We start from the raw sequence: 22,711 nt of genomic DNA, 5'->3' as shown, positions 1-22,711 counted from the left end.
ATACTTGAAGAAGGATTAGTGTTAATTCTTCTTTGAAAGCTTTGTAGAGTTTGTCAGTAAAGCCATCCATTCTTGGGCTTCCTTTTTATGGGAGATGCTTTTCATTACTGATCAATCTTGCTATTCATTAATGGTCTATTTAGGTATTCTGTTTTCTCATAACTCATTCTTGGCAAGGCATATGTATCCAAAAATTCATCCATTACTTCTAGGTTACTGAATTCCTTGCCATATAATTGTTTACAATAATGTCCAAAAATCCTTTGTATTTCTGTGACGTCAGTTTCAATGTCTCCATTTTCATCTCTGATTCTACATATTTGAATTCTCTCTGTTGTTTTATAGTCTAAGTGTTTATCAATTTCATTTATCTTCAAATAAGTTTTTTATTTCATGGATCTATATATATATATTTATGTCATTTATTTGTGCTTTGAGTTTTATGATTTATTTCCTTCTACAAATTTAATTTCATTTGTTCTTGGTTAATAGTTCCTTTAAGTACATTGTCCAGTTGTTTATTTGAGATCTCACTAGTTTTTTGATGCAGGCATTGATTGCTATACACTTCCTTATTAGTACTGCTATTTTTTTCTGCTGTATCCCATAGATTTTGGTATGTTGTGTTTCCATTTCCATTCATTTCAAGAGATTTTTTTATTTCCTCCATGATTTCTTTGATCCATTGACTGTTCAGCAGTAAACTGTTTAATTTCCATGTATTTGTGAAATTTCCAAAGTTGTTCTTATTGCCGATTTCTATTTTTATTGCACTATAATTAGAAAAGATTCCTACTCTCTTAAATTTGTTGAGATTTGCTTTGTTACCTACCGTGTGATCTGTCCTGGAAAATGTTCCATCTGCTGGGGAGAAGAGGCCATTGTTGGATGAAACGTTCTGTGGATGCCTATAAAATCCGATTGATCCAGGGTGCAATTCAACCTTGTTGTTTCTTTGTGACTTCTGTCTACAGGATCTGTCAATTTAAGTGTTAAAGCCTTCTCCTATTATTGCACTGGAATCTATCTCTACCTTTAGGTTTCTCAATATTTGCTTTACATATTTAGTTGCTCCAATATTGAGTGTGTGTGTGTGTGTGTGTTGTTTCTTCTTGCTGGGTTGAACACTTTATCACTATATATATTTTTGTTTTCTTTTTAATATTTTTGATTTAAAATCTATTTTATTTGATTGAAATATTGCTAGTATTGTTTTAGGGGTTTCCATTTTCATGGAATATCTTGTTCCATCCTTTCACTCTCAGTCTATGTGTGTCCTTAGAGGAGAAGTAAGTTTCCTGCTAGCAGCACATACTTGGGTCCTGTTTTTAAATAATTTTGTCTTTTAATTGGAAAATTTAGTCCATTGACATTTAAGGTAATTATTGATAGGTAAGGTATTACTATTGCCGTCTTGATTTTTCTTTTGAATTTTTACTGTAGTTCTTTTGTTTCTCCCTCTCTTACAATCTTCATTTGTGGTTAAGTGATTTCCTCCAGTGGTGTACTGTGATTACTTGTTTTTTATTGTTGGTTAGGCTGTTATAGCCTCTTGCTTTGTGGTTACAATGAGGCTTACAAAAATTTTCTTTTGGCCATAACAAGTTATCTTGAAACGATAACAACTTAACATTGATTATAAAGATTGGGAAAGAGACAAACAGAAAAGAAAGAGAAAAGTAATTCTAAAAAGATTCTATGTTTGTGCTTCATTTCTCGCTGCATTTTGAATATTTGCTATTGCATTTGACCTATCTTGTTATTGTCTTTAACATTTTAATGTAGTGACTGTAAATTTTTTTAGTCTTAACAATAAATATAGAAGTGTTTTACATGCCACCTTTACAATATTAGAGTATTTTGAATTTGTATAGTTACTCTTGCTAATAAGTTTTTTATATTTTGATATTTTCTTCTTACTTTTTAGTATCTCTTTATTGCAATTTTATATGTTCCTTGCTTTTTTCTCTTGTGGCTTTGCGAATCATCTTTTTATTTTTAACTTTGGAGAACTTGGAAAGAACAAGTCTTGGTACAGACTTGGTTGGACTGAATATGACTGGGGAACTTTGGCCTTCCTGTACCTGGTTAGTTGTATTTTTCTCTATGCTTTGAATGTCTTCTTTCATTATCTGTCTGAATATGCTTTATCTGTTTGGCATCTATCTAATTCCCAATAACTCAAATATTTGCTTTTTTTGTGCCATTCCATATTATCTGTAAGCTTTCTTCATTTGTCTTGATTCTATTTTTTTATCCTTCAAATATCTATTTTCATATGGCCTGTCTTCAAGTTCAATGATTCTTTCTTTCTTTCTTTCTTTCTTTCTTTCTTTCTTTCTTTCTTTCTTTCTGACAAGCAGAGTGGACAGTGAGAGAGAGAGACAGAGAGAAAGGTCTTCCTTTTGCTGTTGGTTCACCCTCCAATGGCCGCTGCGGCCGGCGCACCGTGCTGATCTGATGGCAGGAGCCAGGTACTTATCCTGGTCTCCCATGGGGTGCAGGGCCCAAGCACTTGGGCCATCCTCCACTGCACTCCCTGGCCACAGCAAAGAGCTGGCCTGGAAGAGGGGCAACCAGGACAGAATCCAGGGCCCAAACTGGGACTAGAACCCGGTGTGCCAGCGCTGCAAGGCGGAGGATTAGCCTAGTGAGCCGCGGTGCCGTTCTATGATTCTTTCTTATTTTGATGTATTCTATTAATGTCCTCTATTATATTTTTAATTTCAATTGGTGCACTTTTCAGTTGAAGAATTCCTACTTGATTTTGTTTAATTATTTCCATCTCTATCAAGTTACTGTTAGAAAATTGAGTTTTTTCTCTGTGTTCTCTTGAATTTCACTGAGTTTGCTTAAAATAGCTATTTTGAAATCTTCATCTTAGTATTTGGAAATTCAATTTCTTGATGGTTAGTTCCTGGCACTTTATTTTGTTCTTTATTTGAGGCCATCATCCTCAGATGCTTGTCAGCAGTGTTCAACATCATCTGTGCATTGAAGGATTAGTCATAGTAGTCTGGCTTCATCTGTGGATGTCCCTCTAGAAATTCTAAGTAGTCTGCTTGTTTTCTCTCAGCCTATGGATACTCGTGCTACTTCAGCAACAGATGGTACCTTAGGTCGCAATTTGCCCCAGGTCTGCCTTTGATATATTTTTATTGATTCAGTTTTACAATACTCTGAAAACTCAAATTTTCTCCAATCAATTGATGAATTGCTCAGTATAAACTGGAGAAGGACCTAAAAATGGGCAATCCATCCTTAAAAGCCTCTTCCTGGGCATGTTGTATGTTCAGACTTCTTGGTCCACAAATGGCAAAGTGCCATATCATACCACACCCCTCAACCCACCAAGATCAGTGCAGTGTGGAGGTAGCATCAAAACTCATCCTGCTGTGGTCTGTCTGCTGCTAAGGTGGGCTCATTCCTCGATGCCATACCTGTCAGACACTGATGACGCTGTCTGGGGTATCAGACTGCTCAACTGGAACTAGAGAGTTCTGTTGGGAACTGAAGCAGGCCCAGAGGCTCTTTCTGCAAGCACTGGTCCAGGGACAGGGGCCATTAGGGTCTGCTCACTGCTAAGCTTTATCAGCCTAGCACTGAGTCCCAAGGAAATGCTGTGATCCTTCTTATCTGCCCAAGATTGCAGGAGCAGTATAGAAGCATCTTTGCAGCATTGTAGGCATGTCGTTTTTGGGGCACACCTGTGTCTCACAGTTGCCAAGTCCTGTGCTACCAGGTCTGTGAAAGCGTGGTGGTAATACATGCCCGAACAAGTCTGTCTCACGAGAGCACAGATCTCTGGCTGATGCTGAGACATCATCAAAGTATTTGCCCTGGGACAGAAACACTTCTCCTCTGCCCAGTGTTAGACTTTGGCAACAAAGCACTGAGTCCAACACTGTCCTGTGGTCCCCTGCTATATGCCCAAGGATGGAGGACACAGACAAAGGCAGTCCTCTGTCCACTCAGACTGGTGCCAGGCTGCTTATGCCTGGTGCCCATGATCACAGGTCCCCACCAAGTCCCAGCGGTACCTGCCAAGCCTATCAGAGTTGACATATGCCAAAATGCATCCAACCCCCTAGAGCACCTGATGCCAGGTCAGTCTTGACTAGTGCAAACAACGCTGCAGTAAAAATGGAAGTACAAGTATCTCTTTAACAAACCAACTTCATTTCCTTTGGATGTATGCCCTGTAGTAGGTAGACTGACGAATCACATGGAAGATTTATTTTCAGGTTTTTGAGGAACCTCCATACGGTTTTACATATGGCTGTATTAATTCACATTCCCCCAACAGTATTTAAGATTTCCCCTTGGCCGGTGCCACGGCTCAATAGGCTAATCCTTCATCTGTGGCGCCGGCACACGGGGTTCTAGTCCCAGTCGGGGCACCAGATTCTGTCCTGGTCGCTCCTCTTGCAGGCCAGCTCTCTGCTATGGCCCGGGAGTGCAGTGGAGGATGGCCCAAGTCCTTGGGCCCTGCACCCGCATGGGAGACTAGGAGAAGCACCTGGCTCCTGCCTTCGGATCAGCGTGGTGCGCTGGCCACAGCACGCCGGCTGTGGCGGCCATTGGAGAGTGAACCAACGGCAAAGGAAGACCTTTCTCTCTGTCTCTCTCTCTCTACCTCTCTCTCTTACTGTCCACTCTGCCTGTCAAAAAAAAAAAAAAAAAAAAAAAAAGATTTCCCCTTTATTTTTATCCTCATCAACATTTGTCATTTTTCATTTTTTATTAAAAAAAAGCCATTCTAACTAGAGGGAAATAATATCTCATTATAGTTTTCACTTTTATTTCTCTGATGATTAACAATATTGAGATTTTTTTTCATATAGTTGTTGACTACTGTATATTTTTTGTTTTGGTCTGAAATATTTAACTTCCATTTTTAAAAATAAATATTGATTTGATATAAAATTTCAGTCTGACAGTATACTTTCATGTTTGATTTTCTTTCTTTTTTTTATATTTGGGTTCAGCACTTGAAAGTAGCTGTTCCATTGTTGGCTAGTTTGAATAGTTTCAGACGACAAAACCAGGGTAATTCCCATTTTTTTTAAGGTTTTATTTATTTATTTGAGAGGTAGAGTTACAGATAATGAGAGGGAGAGACACAGAGAAAGGTCATCCTTCCATTGGTTCACTCCCCAGATGGCCGCAATGGCCAGAGCTGAGCCGATCCAAAGCCAAGAGCCAAGAGTTTTTCCCAGTCTCCCATGTGGGTACAGGGGCCCAAGCACCTGGGCCGTCTTCTACTGCTTTCCCAGGCCATAGCAGAGAGCTGGATTGGAAGAGGGGCAGCTGGGACTGGAACTGGTGCCCATATGGGATGCTGGCGCCGCAGGCGGAGGATTAACCTACCGCGCGGAGGATTAACCTACCGCGCCAAGGAGTTGGCCCCTAATTCCTATTTTTATTCTTCTGTTTATAGCATGTCTCCTTTCCCCCTACCCCATGCTGGCTGCATTATAAGATTTTCTCAATATTGCCATGTTTTACAAATTTGGTCATGCTATGTCTTAATGTGGTTTTCTTTGTATGTATCCTGCTTGAAATTTCTCTAGTCTTTCAAGTATATGGGCTTGAGTTTTATTCATTGAATTTGAAAATTTTCAGCCATTGTTTATTCAAATATTTTATGTCCTCCATCCTTCTATAAATATACATATATGTGTATATTAGACTGCTTAAATTTTTTTCAAAGTATATAAGACTGCTTTCAAAATTGTTCCCCAAGTTACTGAGGCTCTGTTCATTTTTTTCATTTTTTATATATGCTTTGTTTTTAAATAGTTCTCATTGTTGTATTTTCAATTTCACTGAATTTTTTCTTCTGTATTTCTTCATCCAGATACTTTGTTATTCAGAACAAGAGATTAGTTTTTCTGTATATTTCTCACTTTTATCCTCATTGTGTTCTTATTTTTCTTTACAAAATTACGCATAGTTTATAATACATTTTAAAATTCTTATTTACTAATTTCATCATCCCTGTCATTCTGGGTGTTTCTGGTGACTGATTTTCTACTGGAAACAGTTCATATTATCCTGTGATTAGTAATTTTTTAAATATTTATTTATTTCCTGGAAAGGCAGAGTTACAGAGAGGGAGAGACAGAGAGAGAGGTCTTCCATCCACTGGTTCACTCCCCAGATGACCACAATGGCTGGAGCTGGGCCAATCCAAAGCCAGGAACCAGGAGCTTCTTCCAGGTCATCCACGTGGGTGCCAGGGCACAAGGACTTGGGCCATCTTACAATCCCCGGCCATAGCAAAGATCTGGATCAGAAATGGAGCAGCTGGGACTTGAGCCAGTGCCCATATGGGATACTGGACCTGCAAGCAGCAACTTCACCGGCTACGCCACAGTGCCAGCCCCAATTAGTAATTTTTTATTGAATGTTGAACTCTTCCTTTCAAGGGTGTTGTAAGGCAGAGGTTTATACTATACGCAGTCAGCCTTGTCTTTTTGAAGATTGTTTGCAGGCTTTGTAAAGTGTGCCTTGCATAGCCTCCGCTCTAAGGATAGGCTAGCCAACCATAATGCACGACTTCTCTGAGGTCTACACCAAATGCCCCATGTTTTCAAGAAATAGTCTTCATTTTGGCTGCTAAGACTTGAGTAGCTTCTTGCCTGTGTGATTTGTGAAAATCCTCCAGCTTACAGTCCTTGCATGTCTTTTCTCTGGCCTTGCGGAGCTTCTCTGCATACACAATTAAATATTCAACAGAATCTCAAGAGAACCCCTTGGAAATTTTTAAAGCTCTTTTTTGCACTCCCCTCTGGTACTCCATCCCAATAATTCTGATCATCACAGCCGTCCTGAACTCCAGTCTGTGTCTCTGCCACTCTGCAATTCTGCAGTGCCTTGTCTGGTATTCTCCTCTCTTTGGACTACATGTGGAAAGTTGGGTGATCTCAGGCCAAACTCATCTGTTTCTCCGCTTTCAGGAACACAGTTCTGTTTTCCAACATTCAAACCATTCTTAGTTGTTTATGATGGGAGGGAAAATCTAGACTCAGTTACTCCACCATGGTCAGAAGCAGGCATGTGTTGATATGTTTTTGGTTGATCTTAAAGCACAAACATATTGATTACTTTGATTTGAGAACAAAATAGCCTGTGAAGGGCTGAAAGAATTGATAAAATAGAATGAAAATTTACATATATATATATATATATGTCAATGAGGATTGTGTTGTATTATTTATTGGCAGATTTTTGGCCAACTAATTTAATTAATTAGAGAGGAAGGAATTGGGAATCATAAAGTAACTGGAAAGCAATTTTACAATAAGAGTTATTATTTTGTTAAGTAGTTTCCCATCCTTTGTTCTTTAGATTGCTCTCTGTATCAGGCAAAATAGGCTAGATCATTTTGTGGTTACAAGTAATCTCCTGGGGGGATTCCAATTCAATCCCATCAAGGTGGCATGTACCAATGCCATCTCACTAGTCCAACTGATCAATTTCAGTTCACAGTTGATCATAATGAAAGGACTAAGAGTCAAAGGGATCACATAAACAAGTCTAGTGCCTGCTAATACTTACCGATAGAATAAATAAAGGGGAGAGCGATCCAACATGGGAAGTGAGATACACAGCAGACTCATAGAATGGCAGATGTCCTAAACAGCACTCTGGCCTCAGAATCAGCCCTAAAGGCATTCGGATCTGGCTGAAAAGCCCATGAGAGTATTTCAGGCATGGAAAGCCAAGACACTTTGGCAAAAAAAAAAAAAAAAAAAAAAAACCTAAATGAAAGATCTCTATAAGTAAGATCCCAGTGGAAAGAACAGGTCTTCAAAGAAGGAGGTACCTTTCCCTGAAGGGAGGAGAGAACTTCCACTTTGACTATGACCTTGTCTAAACAAGATAAGAGTTGGAGAACTCAAAAGGCTTCCATAGCCTTGGAAACTCATGACTAGAGCATAGGGAGATTACTGATGCCATAAACAGGAGTGTCAATTTGTAAAGTCAACAACAGGAGTCACTGTGCACTTACTCCTCATGTAGGATCTCTGTCCTTAATGTGCTGTACATTGAGATTTAATGCTATAACGAGTACTCAAACAGTATTTTTCACTTTGTGTTTCTATGTGGGTGCAAACTGTTGAAATCTTTACTTAATGTATACTAAACTGATCTTCTGTATATATAGAAAATTGAAAATGAATCTTGATATGAATGGAAGGGGAGAGAGAGCGGGAAAGGGGAGGGTTGCGGGTGGGAGGGAAGTCATCGGGGGGTGGGGGGAAGCCAATGTAGTCCATAAGCTGTACTTTGGAAATCTATATTCATTAAATAAAAGTTAAAAAAAAAAAAACAAACAAGTAATCTCCTGGGGCCAGTGCCGTGGCTCACCTGATTAATCCTCCGCCTGCGGTGCTGGCGTCCCACATGGGCGCCGGTTTCTAGTCCCAGTTGCTCCTCTTCCAGTCCAGCTCTCTGCTGTGTCCCAGGAAGGCAGTGAAGGATGGTCCAGGTGCTTGGGCTCCTGCACCCGCATGGGAGACCAGGAAGAAGCACCTGGCTTCTGGCTCTGGCTTCAGATCAGCGCAGCACACCAGCCATAGCAGCCATTTGTTGGGGGTGAACCAACGGAAGGAAGATCTTTCTCTCTGTCTCTCTCTCTCTCACTGTCTAACTTTGTCTGTTAAATAAAAAAGAAAAGTAATCTCCCAATAACAGCTACTTTATTGTCACTCCTGCTACTCATCCATTATGGGCAGCTTACAGCAGCCAGTATAAGTGAGGCTACCCACCTGGATGTTAGCAGGATGCAAGGCAGAGGGAAAGACGTACAGCAAAGCATGAGAAGACCATCATGACTTCTGCCATGAAAATGACACAGTTCCCACATTGAACCTGCAAAAAAGAAAAAAGTCACATGACCACATATCACATTAAGAAGCCCAGGATATAAAATCTTTCCACAAATAGTAAGCCATAGTGAAGAGAACAAAATACTTTGTGACTATAAATACAACTTACTGTACTCCTACACACAGCATCACCTTACCTTTTGTGCTAGAGTAGTTCCTACAAAAAGCTAGGCAGAATCAGAGAATGTAGCTAAGCACTGGAATGTGACGTCCATCCTGATACTATACATCATGTATGCTTGAAGAATGTCCATAGACAATCGCAAGGATCTAGAGGATCTATAGTTGTGAAATTGTAGAAAGCTAGAATGTCAGTTTATGTCAAATGAAGAAAAGTAAAATACATGCTAGCCTATGTGATATTATTTCATTTGTATAAAGAAAGTTCTGTATTTACCTATCTTCATGTGTGTGCATGGAAATATTCTAAAGGAATTCACAGGAAGTTGATACTTCTTAAATAACATACAGGAAAAATGTTTCTCTGGAGAAGAATTTAGAGGTCTAGTGTCGCTCGCTCTCTTTGCGGAGGAACGACACTAGACCCTGCGCTGTTCTTTTGTCTGCTCGGCCCTTCCTGGGTTTGCTGCTGGTTCTTCCTGGGTTGGCTGCCATCCCTCCACCCCTGTGGAGGGGCGGCTCCCCCTGCCACTTTCCCCACTTCCACGGGGGAGTGGCACACTGCCAGCCGGCTCTCTCGGGGGCTGCTCAGATGTTATCCAGATGTTCCCTTTAGATGTTCCTGGTGCATGTTGTCTCTCTCCTCTTTTATAGTCCTCTTCCACCAATCCCGACTCTGCTACCCACACGCGGAGCACGCTGCTCTCCTCCAATCAGGAGCAGGATCAGCTCCTGCAGGTTACTGGTCGAACTGGAGGCAGCTGTGTAGAAGTTGTTTACTCCCTTTCAGCGCCATATTGTGGGAGAGCAGATGCATAGAATAAGTCTTAATTCCAGTAACTTAGTCTAGTCCGAGTTGCTCCCCACAGTCTAGATTGGGAGAGACATTCTTATTGTACATCCTTTTGGACTCTAAATTTTTTCACAGATGTTCACTATTTTCATAATGATTTTTTAAAATTGACTCCTAAGCATACGCTACACAGTTTGACATCAGTCAAACGGTTTCCTCAGCAATGTTCCAGGGTGCTATAGATGGTCAAGATCTGGTGCCACACTGCAGAGGGACCATGGCAGATCATCGAAGAATCAATCAACGATGAATTCTCAGAGCTTTTGCTAGAAGCCCTTGACAGTTTCTAAACCTAATGAAAAAATAAAAATATGAAAGAAAACGTTCAAGTTATTTATTTCCTTAGGTCCTGACATTAATGCTCTTACCCACTAAGGTAGAGAGATTCAGCTTGTGATACGCTGCTCCCAGAAACCAGAGCTCAGGGCTTATTTGTGCTAATCCTTTCCTGCCATGTTATTCTCCCACAAAATTCCCATTGAGGAACTCCTCCGCTGCCTCGGCTGAAGAAGTGTTCTGTAACATCTGCCTCCTAAGCATGGTGACATGCTGATAATTTCCAGAATGCCAAGAACCAATTCTGCACCTCAGCCTCGCAATGAATTAAACCGCACTTGACAACACTTGGAGCTGTGACCCTCTTACTCAACACAGGATCAATTTTTCACTCTGAAATGATGAATGTATCAGCTAACAATTTCTTGTTTTTATTGTGAGAATCAGGATGTTCGCAGCCACTTCCATGACTGTGAGACTTAGGTCACACCTCTGACCTGCAGAACCATAAAGTCATAGATTTGGGTCATTTTAAGACATTGTGCAGCAACTTGTTTCAGCAGAAACAATGTCCCTGTGCCATGTGTCTAGTCCCCATTGTTTAACAAGCCTGAGACACAGACTCTACAGACACCGGATTGGGTGGTACCATTTTTCTTCCAAGCAAATAGAATATCAGAAGTTCTCTTGATAATCAAACCACAAAATTAACTTTGGAAGATGCAATAATAGGTAATGTTTCAAATGAAATGTGAAATAAATTGTATGAAAGAAAAACCACTTAGTCGCCACAAACAAGATTTCTATAAAATCTTTAATGTGCAGAGATCACACTGTTGTCCTAGTATCTTGCCCACACTCCAGAAACACAGGCAGGGATTGCTTTTGCTTGAAAATTTGAGCATATTCCATATGTATTTCATTGAGGGTAGAGGAGGACAAGGGTACTCACAAACTTATTTGTCATAACCCAGCAAAATAAACATTTTTCTAAGAAAAAGTGATCCACAATTGATCTTATCAGTTGTGTTAACCATTTCAGGAAAGAGAGTTCTAGATAAAGTACATCAGAATAGATGAGAATACAACTAACTCCATCTCTATCCTCATAGCCATATAAGAGTTACTGTACCACACCAAATGCCAGATGTAGACTCCACTAATACGATGTAAAATTAAAGATATTTGGGTAAGAACCTTGTCTGGGGCAACTCCACCTTGTCCCAGTGCTTTCAAATTATTAGATGTCAAAAAAGATAGTACAAACAGCTAGCACATCTTGAATTAGAGGTTTGGAGGAAACTGAATAATAAAACTTGCAATGTTTTATATTTTTATTGCTCAATTGGTCACTCCTACATTCAACAATACATGTCAGTAGTCCTGCTTATTTTTTAAGAGAGCTGCATCCAGATTTAACAGAGAATTTACCCCACAAGTTATTTTTTTATACTGGTCCCTGTTCACCACTTTCTTATTCATGTATTCCACAAGAGGTTGTCTTTTATTACAACTGTGAAGCTGAAGCACAGTGCATTAATTTTACAAATGAGACGCTGGCGTCACTATCACGGAAGGTTCAGAAGCAGGCTGAAGAGTGTGGCATCACCCTGGTGACTTGCTGAGATGAGAGAACTCCAGGGCCTGGACCACAGAGAAGCCATTAGAGAGCTCTCCTCCAGAGACATGTCAGTGTTTTTTACTCAACCACTTAAGGAATGATCATGGCCACAAAGCCAAGGAAGCAATCACTCTTCTCGGGCTATTGCAAAGAATGAAATGGAGTCTCTGGGCGCTTCTACAACCATTTGTACTGACATAACCTTGAGGGAGGCTTCCCCCTTTCTGACTGGAAAATTACATTAGCAAGAGAGAAAAGGTTTTACAAATGCCAAGGGGTATAATAGTTCATTGTTGGCTTGTTTGCTCTCATTTTGAGTTCCTATAGTTTTTTATTTTCATTAGTTTAAACAGAAAGGAGGATGTGAACTGGGGTTTGGAGAAAAAGGGGCCTGAGGGAGGGAAGTGGGGAGGAAGGAGGACAGGACGACTTCACCTAGAATAATAGATTTTGCAGGAAAATAGATTTTCTTACAAAGATCAGTTGCTCTTCTTTTTGGTAATTTCCATTAAGAATAATGTAAATGGATTATCAAGGGGGATAGCCAAACCTGGGAAGATGTTTATTAGATGCCGCTAACTATTAAATGATGATAAAAAGTCTTTTCCATCAAGTCTGGGAATTTGTTTTCCCACAAAGCTGGGTTTTCAACATTAGTATGCAATCTCCCTTTGTACTTCGTGTGTGTGTGCTTTTTTGTGTAAACATATATAAAATAAAATGTTATACAAAATTGTATTTTGTGGTTAGCCTTTGGAAAAGTGTAAGGTTGGCAATAACCAGATATTGCTAACTTAGTAGTCTTCCTTGACCTAAACCACTATAAAGGAAAGCAAATTTGCTCAGATTATTAGCAAAGTCAGACACATATTAGTCAATGTTTCGAGCGTGCTGCCTCAGGATGATTTCTCAGGGACATGTGTGGCAATAGCCAATTAATAGTGCCGATGTCAACAGCAACCATGGTTTAGATTTATGTTATTGCATACATAGGGTAGGAGAGATTGGTATGAGTCAATATCAAAGGTTAATACCAGAGAGAGCTGGTTATATTTGGTTCAATGTGAGATTACAGAATGCACTTCTAATCCTAGCCAGAAGTTTTCTAAATGCACCTTACTGATCAAATATTATTTGCTATAAATAGGCCTAAACAGCCATTAGTATTGTAAAGCAGTAAAATGTTCATAGCTTAGCTATAGATTTATATATGTATACACATTTAGAGGTTTATATTTTCCCTAAAAATTAAATTATAGTGAAAACAGTTTGGAATTACATTATTCAGGGAAAATTGAAATGCCTTTTCTTTTAGTATCCTTTCAGATCTAAAGTCATATTTTCTTTTGTTTAGATACAAAAAACTATGCTATTTTTAAGTTTGTTTGCCTTTAAAAATCATTAATTTTCTCATTTTTGCAATAGAGATACCTGGAAGTGGACAAGTACATGGGGAAATTTTTCAACTGCAAAAGTGGAAGAAACAAAAATGTGGAAGAGTATCTTATTTTTACAGTTAGTGAATCCTCACAACTTTCTACATATATAGATATATATATGTATATATGTGTGTATTCCCAAATGTAAAAATTTTCAAAATGTCATCTCTCCTCTGACTTGAGTACATTTATTCCTGTGTATCCACACACACACACACACACTCTCACACACACACACACTCACACACACACACTCATACACTCACTTATCTTTGGATTCCTGTTTCTAATTAAATTGCAAAGGGCTGTAAATATTTCAAATTTGGAGCAGGGTGTTCTCATTTATTATTGAAAGAACATGGTGATCTCCAGATACATACATACACACACAGAGAGAAAGAGAGGGAGAGAGAGATCTCACACCTGACCAGGGAAATGTTACAAACATTTGTTCAATTACCAGGAGCTAGGAGAGGGACAGCCACCCACTCACAAACCCAAAGGTTATTATCCACACAATACATAAAAGCATGGGTGTCAAATTGCCCAGAAGGGACAGCTCATGATGAGGCCACCCTTAGGCAAGCTCTCTTCTTTGTAGTGGGCTGTTTGTCTCACAGTCCTTTACGGTGAAGGGGAAAAGGAGCAATGTGGAGGAGAGCTGATACAGGGGGCTGTCCACCTCCTTTCTGTAACTGGAAGCCAGATCTAGGTTAGAAGTCAAACTCAGGTTATTACAAACACACGCTACAGAAATAGAGACCAGAGCAATCACATGAACCTTTTCGTTCACTAAGATTCATTTAAAGGTATGTCTCATGGCCCAAGGCTAAGCTCAAAAACACTTGCCCAAAATGTGCGTCATAAACTGCCTTACAAGTTTTATAAGCCTCTGGAGCACAAGACAGAATCCTAAATGTGCAATGATTAAGACCACTGTTACGGCCAGCTCTCTGCTGTGGCCCGGGAGTGCAGTGGAGGATGGCCCAAGTGCTTGGGCCCTGCACCCCATGGGAGACCAGGAGAAGCACCTGGCTCCTGGCTTCGGATCAGCGTGGTGCGCTGGCCGCAGCGGCCATTGGAGGGTGAACCAACGGCAAAAGGAAGAACTTTTTCTCTGTCTCTCTGTCTCTCTCTCTCTCACTGTCCACTCTGCCTGTCAAAAAAAAAAAAAAAAAAAAAGAACACATTGTTGAAGTCACCTTAGTATATAATTGTTTTCCAATAATGCATGGTGCTGAACAGATGGGTCACCCTAGCGAGGGGTCTGCCAGGTGGTCACTGGTTATTTCATTCAGTCACATCACCTATGAGTCACTCTGTATCGTAGGTAAATATTTTTGTCTGTGAGCCAGACACAGACAACTAAATTAAGCAAAGGAAAAGATTTTTACAGAAGGAAAGGATGGGCTGGCATTGTGGTACAGTTGGTAAACTAGCCCCCCTATGAAGCAGGCATCCTATATGGTACTGGTTCAAGTCCTGGCTGCTTCCTTTCCAATCCAGCTCCCCACTAGTGACCTAAGAAAAGCAGTGGAAGATGGTCTAAGTACTTGGGTCCCTGCCACCTGGTGGGGAGACCCAGATGAAACTCCTGGCTCCTGGATTCAGCCTGTTCCAGCTCCAGTCCTTGCGGTCATCTGGGGAATGAACCAATGAATGGAAGATATCTCTGTCTCTGTCTCTGTCTCTCTCTCTCTCTCTCTCTCTCTCTGTAATTTTGACTTTCAAATAAATAAATAAATCTTCAAAAAAAGAATGAAAGAAGCGATCGATGGTAGAAAGAAGAAAAAGAAAGGAAGGAGGAAGAAAGAGAAGAAAAGAATGTACATGGGCTTAAATATTCAAAATGTGGGAAAGACAGCCTTGGCTGTGGGGCACGAGAGACTTCAGTGGTACTGCTGGTATTTTCCTTTGTGATTTCCTCTCTGTGTGATTGCTTTTTGACTAGCATTTCTAACAACCAGAGTTACTGGCCACCTATGTGTTCAGAATTGTATCCTCAAAATCTCAGAAACCAACATTTCAAGCTCTAGTTAGAAAAGTAACAGAAAAAAAAATCTCTTATTGTCTGAGCTTGTGACAAGTGTCCACTCTGGGTGGGGTCTCTGCAGCCAAGGAGAGAGGTTCTCATAGCAGTTAGCAGTTCCTAGAATAGGGTGTGGGAGAGGAGCATGCTCTCTGGAGAGGAGGAGAGTACTATCCCCAGAGGAGAAGAGGATGCTGTACACACAACGAGAAAATATCCACCCTGCCCACTCAACATACCTGGTTAACAGATGATGAAAATACCTACAACTTCAGAGTGGAAAAGGATAGCAGAAGTCTGGTTCCCACCCTCAAACACCTGAGCTCAGTTCTGTTCAGAGAAGTGATGACACTCTAAGTAACTGAGGCATGAGCAACTAGCCTCTGGTTAAGGCACGAGGAGAGTCCCCCAGGAGAGTGCCAGAGTTTAATTCTCAGTTCTAGCTCCTGACTCCAGCTTCTTGTCAGTATAGATCCAGGGAAGCTGCACGATGGCTCAAGTAGTAGGATCCCTGCTCTCCACATCGAAGATCCAGATTGATCTCTGCTCTGGGTTTTGACCCCACCCCAGGCCATTGTGGACACTGGAGGAGTGAGCCAGCAGATGGAAGCTTGCTTTCTTATTACTTTACAAAAATGAGAGGTAAAGACACAGTAAACTTCAAATATTTGAAAAGTCTTTTATGTAGAAGAAGCAGCATGTTTGCTCTATGCTGCCTAATTGTAGGCATTACAAAGGTAACTAAATGCCTACAGGATCCAGAGAGGTAACCTAAGGGAGTAAAGCTAAACAGATATTAGAAGAAGAGCAGCATACACACGACAATAAATGGCAAGTGACACCCAGGGCTGGACATCTGTAGGAGTGGAGGCCTGGGGAAGCAAGGCTTCACCCAGTGCAGGCCATCCCCACACAGCTCCAGCTACGGGAAAGTGGGGGCAGTATTAAAGATCTTCCATCTTCAAGAAGAGCCAGAAAACATTATTTTATGTGAAATATCTCAATTTCTTCAGTGTTGGCATGGTTTTGTAAAAAACATCATGTGAGCCAAACAAAATATAGTTTTGAAAGGGATTCCCCCAGGGGATCCCAGTTTGAAATCTCTGTCCTTGAAGGTAAAACTAGAGCTGCTGGCTCAAAGATTCTAGGAGTCAGCACTGTATCATTTATATATATATATATATATATATATATATATATATGTTATATATGTACATATTATATATATAATAACTGGAACTCTTCAATTATGATGTGATAGATGGTTTCCAAGAAAGGAAGAGCACTGTTCCTTGAAGTGTAAGTAAGTGGAAGCTGATGGTGATCATTACAGAAAACTGGAGGTGGACCATGCACTATGTGCGCACAGAAGCCCACCCCTAAAGCTACAGATGGACTCTAAGTTTTGAGATGAGATCAGAAAATGTTCTTCTCTGAGACAGATTCTGAAGAGATGAAAGACAACATGGGAGGACTATATAATCAAATTGGGATTTAGGTGCAGTGCGGAAGGAGACAGTGAAGAAAATCAAAAAGCACAGTATTTCCAATTGCAGACAAGGCCACAGGGAAGACATGCATGTCACTTGTCCTGGCAATGGTACAGAACTGTATTGGACAGAAATCCAAACACCTTCTTGTCTAGTTTAAAAATAATGATAATAAAATCAAAGGCATCTTGGCCCTATACTCTGGTGTAGGACATTTGGAATGAGGGGAGATGGCTTGGGGGGGTTAACTGACCTGGATTCTTCTCCTTACTCTGATAGTCTGAAGTCATGTGACCATGGACAAGTCACATTCCTCACTCCTCAAGCCAGTTGAATGATTTCCTATCATCTCAGATTTAATTTTGCTAAAATAATATCCCCTCTTTTCCTTCTTCTCATACTCATTTTCTTGATTTCCTCATGTCATGGGAAGAAATAAAATTTAATCTCTTTCTAGCCACCAATGACCTACAATCTGTACACTGCCCTGAGAAATTTGTGAGATGACATCATGAGCAATAAGTTAAAGAGAAAATCTGAGTTCATAGTTAGGAGAACAAAGTAAGGTATTTGCACTTAAAACTAAAGACAGTGATGTGGAAAGATTAAGAAACAGGTCTAAGGCTAGGCTGTAGGCCTTGGAAAGAGAAACTTTGGCAATGAAAATACCAAACCAAAGCTCTGAAGGCCTCTACAGAGATGAGATGTACTTCTGGGCCAGGACAATTGTCTTTCCATTTTGCTTGTATGAGGATACTTCCAAAAGCTGTGGATGACAGAATTAAAAGAAGTGTATTTGGGGGAATGACACTGTGGTATAGCAGGCAAAGCTGCTGCCTGCAGTGTCGGCATCCCATATGGGCACTGATTCCAGTCCCGGCTGCTCCACTTCCAATCCAGCTCTCTGCCATGGCCTGGGAAAGCAATGGAAGATGATGCAAGTCCTTGGGCCCCTGCACACATGTGGGAGACCTGGAGGAAGCTTCTGGCTCCTGACTTCAGATCGGCACAGCTGCAGCTGATGTGGCCAATTGGGGAGTGAACCAGAGGATGGAAGACCTCTCTGTCTCTGTCTCTGTCTCTCCTTCTCTCTCTGTATAACTCCGATTTTCAAGTAGATAAATAATCTTTTTTTAAAAAGTTTATTTTGGTGCAATAAAGATAGAAATCTATGAAGTCTTTTTTATTCTTATTAATATAAAGAGAACAAGTTTCATAGGCTCAGTTCTAAGAAGATGAGCATAAGCACTATGTTGCTAAAGTTGTAATTATGAAGTGTATGAAACTTATAACTGTAAAGCAGTATAGTTCTGCATACATTCCTACAGATACACTTCTAAAGGTAGTTCAAAAACTTGTCATGGGACCCAAAATCCCCTTAGGCTTAGTGGTAAAAATACTATCTTAAGTGTTAAAGTGATCATACGGATATGATTAAGTGTCTGGTAATAATAAATTAAAAAGGAGTGAATGCTCCAACGTGGGAAGCAGTCTACACAGAATGACAGACTCACAGAATGACAATAGCTTTATATAGCACTCTGACCTCAGAATCAGCCCTTAAGGCTTTCTGGTCTGGCTGAAAAGCCCATGAGAGCATTTCAAGCATGGAAAGCCAATACACTGTGACAAAAAATGTCCTATATGAAGGACTTCAGTGGATGAAACCCCAGTGGACAGAGGGGCCATCAAAGAAAGATGTACTTTTCTCTGAAAGGAGGAGAGAACTTCCATTTTGCTTATGGCCCTCTCTAAATACCGTCAGAGTTTGTGGATTCAAAAGCCTTCCACAGCCTAGGCAGCTCATGTCAAGAGCCTCCGGTGATCACTGACGTAATACCTAAGAGTTTTAACTGTTAAATTAACAATAGGAGTCACTGTGCACTAGCTTCCCATGCAGGATCTTTGTCCTCAAAGAGTTGTATTATAATTATGTCTAAGTGCTTCACTCTTGGGTGCTTCTTTAAAGCTAATTTTCTAAAAGAAAAAGAAAAAGAAGGAGGAGGAGGAGGAGGAGGAGGAGGAGGAGGAGGAGGAGGAAGAGAAGGAGAAGGAGAAGGAGAAGGAGAAGGAGAAGGAGAAGGAGAAGGAGAAGGAGAAGGAGAAGAGAAATTAACTTCCAGATGCAATGGCTTTGAACAGCCCTTGTTTCAACTGTTGAGGAACAGTTTTTTTTTTTTTTCTGTCGTGCAAATTGTTGAACTCTATCTACTTAGTATAGAGTTAGTCTTCTATGTATAAAGTTAATTGAAAATAGATCTTAGTGGAGAATGGGACTGGAAATGGGAGAGGGAGGAGGAGGCGGGATGGGAGAGTGGGTGGGAGGTCAGGTATGGTGGGAAGAATCACTATATTCCTAAAGTTGTACGTGTGAAATGCATGAATTTTGTATTCCCTAAATAAAATGTTTATTTGGGGAAAGAAAAAAAAGAAGATAAGCATACTTCACTCCCTCCTGTCTCCCTCCCTCAGTGCCCCCCCCTTCCTTCCTTCCTGTTTCTTTGTTTAATTTTCACAAAGACAATTTACACTTTTAATGAAATTTTGGAAGGCCCTACTATTTTAAGCAAGAGAGAAGAATCCACTTTCCATTGGCAGTTATGCTTCTCAAACTTCCATGTAAAGTGAATATATCAAATCATAGATATTTATCAAATTCAATTATGTTTCAGATATACTCTAATAAGGGAAAAGAGGCCACAACCAATATTTAAAAAGCCATTATGAGAATTACCCAAACATTGCCAATGCACATAGCCCAGATATATTTAATTTTTAAAAGCCTGAAGGAAATTTAGCTGAAGGAGGTAATGGTCAAGGTAAGCTTAAAATTTGCTTAAGTGTGCTATATGTAAAAACGTGCCTTCAAATTTCACTGCAAAGTCACTTCCCGTACTTGCTGAAAAAAAGCAAGACTGAAATGCTTAGTTATTCTGGGAGCTTACATTATTGCTCTTCGTGTCTAGAAAAACTGTCTGCTTGGTGAAAATACCTTCCTCAGACAGTTAGTATCATTCTAATAATTCTTGACAAGCTCTTACTGGTATTCCATTTTCTCCATGGATTTGTACATCTATCAATAAACATTGTCTGAGTACTAATTAATAATAAACAATATCTGTATTTTCACCAGCCGGCAGTTGAGGAGAGTGAATTAATAATCTGACCTCTGAAGTCAGATTCATATTTGTCTGGATTCAAATTCTAGCTCTATCACTAGCAGTTAAGTTTCTTCTCTGTAATTTTCTTGTTCACATAATGGTAAACCTGCATGATAGGATTGCTGAGGATTAAATGCTTACATAAATACACATATGCACACACACATGCACATATGAATGACGGTGCCTGACATAGTTAACTTCGTGTAATAGTGAGCTACTTGTCTGTAAGGATTTCGAACTTTTTGAATCAAAGTAAACCTTTCCATGCATTTTTTAAAATTTCTTTCATGTTATTGTTATCTCCTGCCTTATAAAAATCCATTTGTACAACACAAATTCAGTAGGTTGCTCCGTCTGCCCCAGGCACTACAACCAGAATACTGGAATACTTGTAGCATTTCCTAAACCAGCAGCAGGATAATGACTTTAGTGTGGGCAGTGCAAGGGGAGGGAAAGCAGTAAGGTGGTCATAGACGAAAGCCTCCTTCGTCTGTCTAATTAAGTGTATAAATTAGAAACTACATTGACTAGGCTTCAAGAGCAGACAAACCGTAATCTGTTTGTGAAATTCACAGTCAAATAAGTTACCCACTCAGGTGGCTTGTACACATGTCATTAAATTTGCATCTGGCTTAGATTTCTGTATTAGATGATGCTTCTGATTTGCGTTTTGGGCTAAGGCCCAGCTCCCAGTGTGTAGAGAGAGAGTTATGAATGAAGGGGCCGTGTTATCAGAAGACCAGGGGGACGAATTCTGATGGGAGCATGGTGTGCCAGTTCTCATATGTCTACAGTCCAGGCCAAAATCTGCCCTCAGTTATGCATGCACAGCTCTCATTGACGTCAGTAAGCACTGTGCTCATGTAACAGGAGGCAGAAATTTGGCTCTTTGATTTTAATAGAATTAAATACCAGAAGTTTTGCTGATGCAGGTTGCAAATTTAAACCCCGAGGGGTCAGGAAAATGCAACAGAATATTGTTCTGCTGACAACCTTATCTTTGTGGAATTTCTCAAGCCTAATTTGGAAGTCCCTAATGATATTTTGCCTGTGTTGTGTGTGGCCTCCCCTTGTAGTAAGACCTTTAAGTATGGTTCCAAGATTTGGTCTGTGGCTTCACATACAGCCTGAACACATATCCCTAACTTATTGTCAGTTGTAGGACTTCAGTTCTGCTTGGAGCTTGAATAACAATGCTGAACTCCATTAATGGTGGCAAGTAGACTCCACACCCTACCTTAGTTGCTTGGTGAATTATGTACTACAATTTAAGGCTTAGCATCCTGAGAGTATTCAGTGTCATTTATGCTTAGACTTATCCATAGCTATGTTTTAATATTTCTGTGGTGTCTATGTTTTTTAGATTTTATTTATTTATTTGAGAGGTAGAGTTACAGACAGAGAGAGGGAGAAACAGAGAGAAAGTTCTTCCATCAACTGGTTAGCTCCCCAAATGGCTACAATGGTCGGAGCTGGGCAGATCTGAAGCCAGGAGCCAGGAGCTTCCTCGGGGTTTCCCATGTGGGTGCAGGGCCCAGACACTTGGGCCATCTTCCACTGCTTTACCAGGCCATAAGCAGAAAGCTGGATCTGAAGAGGAGCAGCCAGGACACAAATCGGCACCATATGGGATGCAGGCAGAGGCTTAGCCTACTACACCCTTGCTTTGGTCTCTAAAATTTAATTTTATTTTATAAAATGATGTTAACTGAGTCCCCTAGTTCCGAGCAACTGGTAAGAAGTCTCCGAGTGGTAAAGCACAATTCCATAGCAATATTGAGGCAGCCCAATGGCCAAAAATATTCCCTAGCTAAGATGCTTCTGGTGCCTTGAACCAGCTGCTCAAAGTTCTATTTCTGGCTTTGGGTCCACAGAAGAGGGATTTCTCCTGGACTGTTTAGAACTGAGAGGAATGTATGTCCACTCTGCAAGTGTCCTGCTGGATGACATTATGTAGCAGAGCCTTCTGAGCCTCTGTCACTTCTCACTCCCTCTCCCAAGGGAGGACTGGATTATATGAATGGGAAATTTGGGAGCAAGAACTGAACATGGATAATCCAGCCCTTTCCTCTTCCTCCTCTTTTTGGTGTCTTCCTTCTTGCAGAGAATCTAGATTCTCTATGCCCAGTCTGTAGCTTCGGCACACAGCATTGCCTGTGCCTCAGGGTGAACTCTGTTCATTTACTAGATTGTTATTCATGGAATCAGCAGAACTAAACCATGTCCTTCAATGGCTTTGGTAGCAATGGAGCTTTTGTCTTGATATCTGTTGGTACAGTATTTTACTAAGTGGAGGCTAGTAAACAAGAAATCATTAGTTAGGGGTGGGCATTGTGACAGTGTGGGTTAAACTGACACTTGAAATGCTAGTATCCTGTATCCGAGTACTGGTTAAAGTCTCGCCTGAGCTTCCTATCCAACTCCCTGCCAATGCGCCTGGGAAGAAAGCAGATCGTGACCCAAAGACTTGGATCCCTGCCATCCACATGAGAGATCTGGATGGAGTTCCTGGCTGCTGTCTTCAGCCTGGCCCAGCACTAGCTGTTGCAGGTATCTGGGGAGTGAAATAGCAGATGGAAGATATCTCTCTCCCCCTCTCTATCTCTCTTGCTGTCTTCTTGTCTCTCTCTCTCTCTCTCATAAATGAATAAATAAACATTTAAAAAAGAAGATATTAGCTAGTGTTTGAAACTAGTGTTTTAAAAACCAATGATCTGGGGGTTGGCACCGTGGCTCACTTGACTAATCCTCCGCCTGTGGTGCCAGTATCCCATTTGGGCACCGGGTTCTAGTCCCGGTTGCTCCTCTTCCAGTCCAGCTCT

The 22,711-nt window shown here is 40.6% G+C and overlaps 1 long non-coding RNA gene across 1 annotated transcript in view; it reads right to left on the bottom strand.

The window, feature by feature from the left end:
• Positions 1 to 8,659: 8,659 nt before the first annotated feature.
• LOC149125273 (uncharacterized) overlaps positions 8,660 to 22,711 on the bottom strand; it is a 175,173-nt gene continuing 161,121 nt past the window's right edge. Inside the window, exon 3 of the long non-coding RNA XR_016210336.1 lies at positions 8,660 to 8,880. This is a non-coding gene — a long non-coding RNA (uncharacterized LOC149125273). The remainder of the gene's footprint in view (positions 8,881 to 22,711) is intronic.

Source organism: Oryctolagus cuniculus, chromosome 7, assembly GCF_051225735.1.
Source record: "Oryctolagus cuniculus isolate XC-2025 breed Fujian yellow rabbit chromosome 7, ASM5122573v1, whole genome shotgun sequence".
Taxonomy (NCBI): Eukaryota; Metazoa; Chordata; class Mammalia; order Lagomorpha; family Leporidae; genus Oryctolagus; species Oryctolagus cuniculus.
The sequence above is the reverse complement of the archived record's forward strand: the minus strand, read 5'-3'. Positions and strand labels throughout refer to the sequence as shown.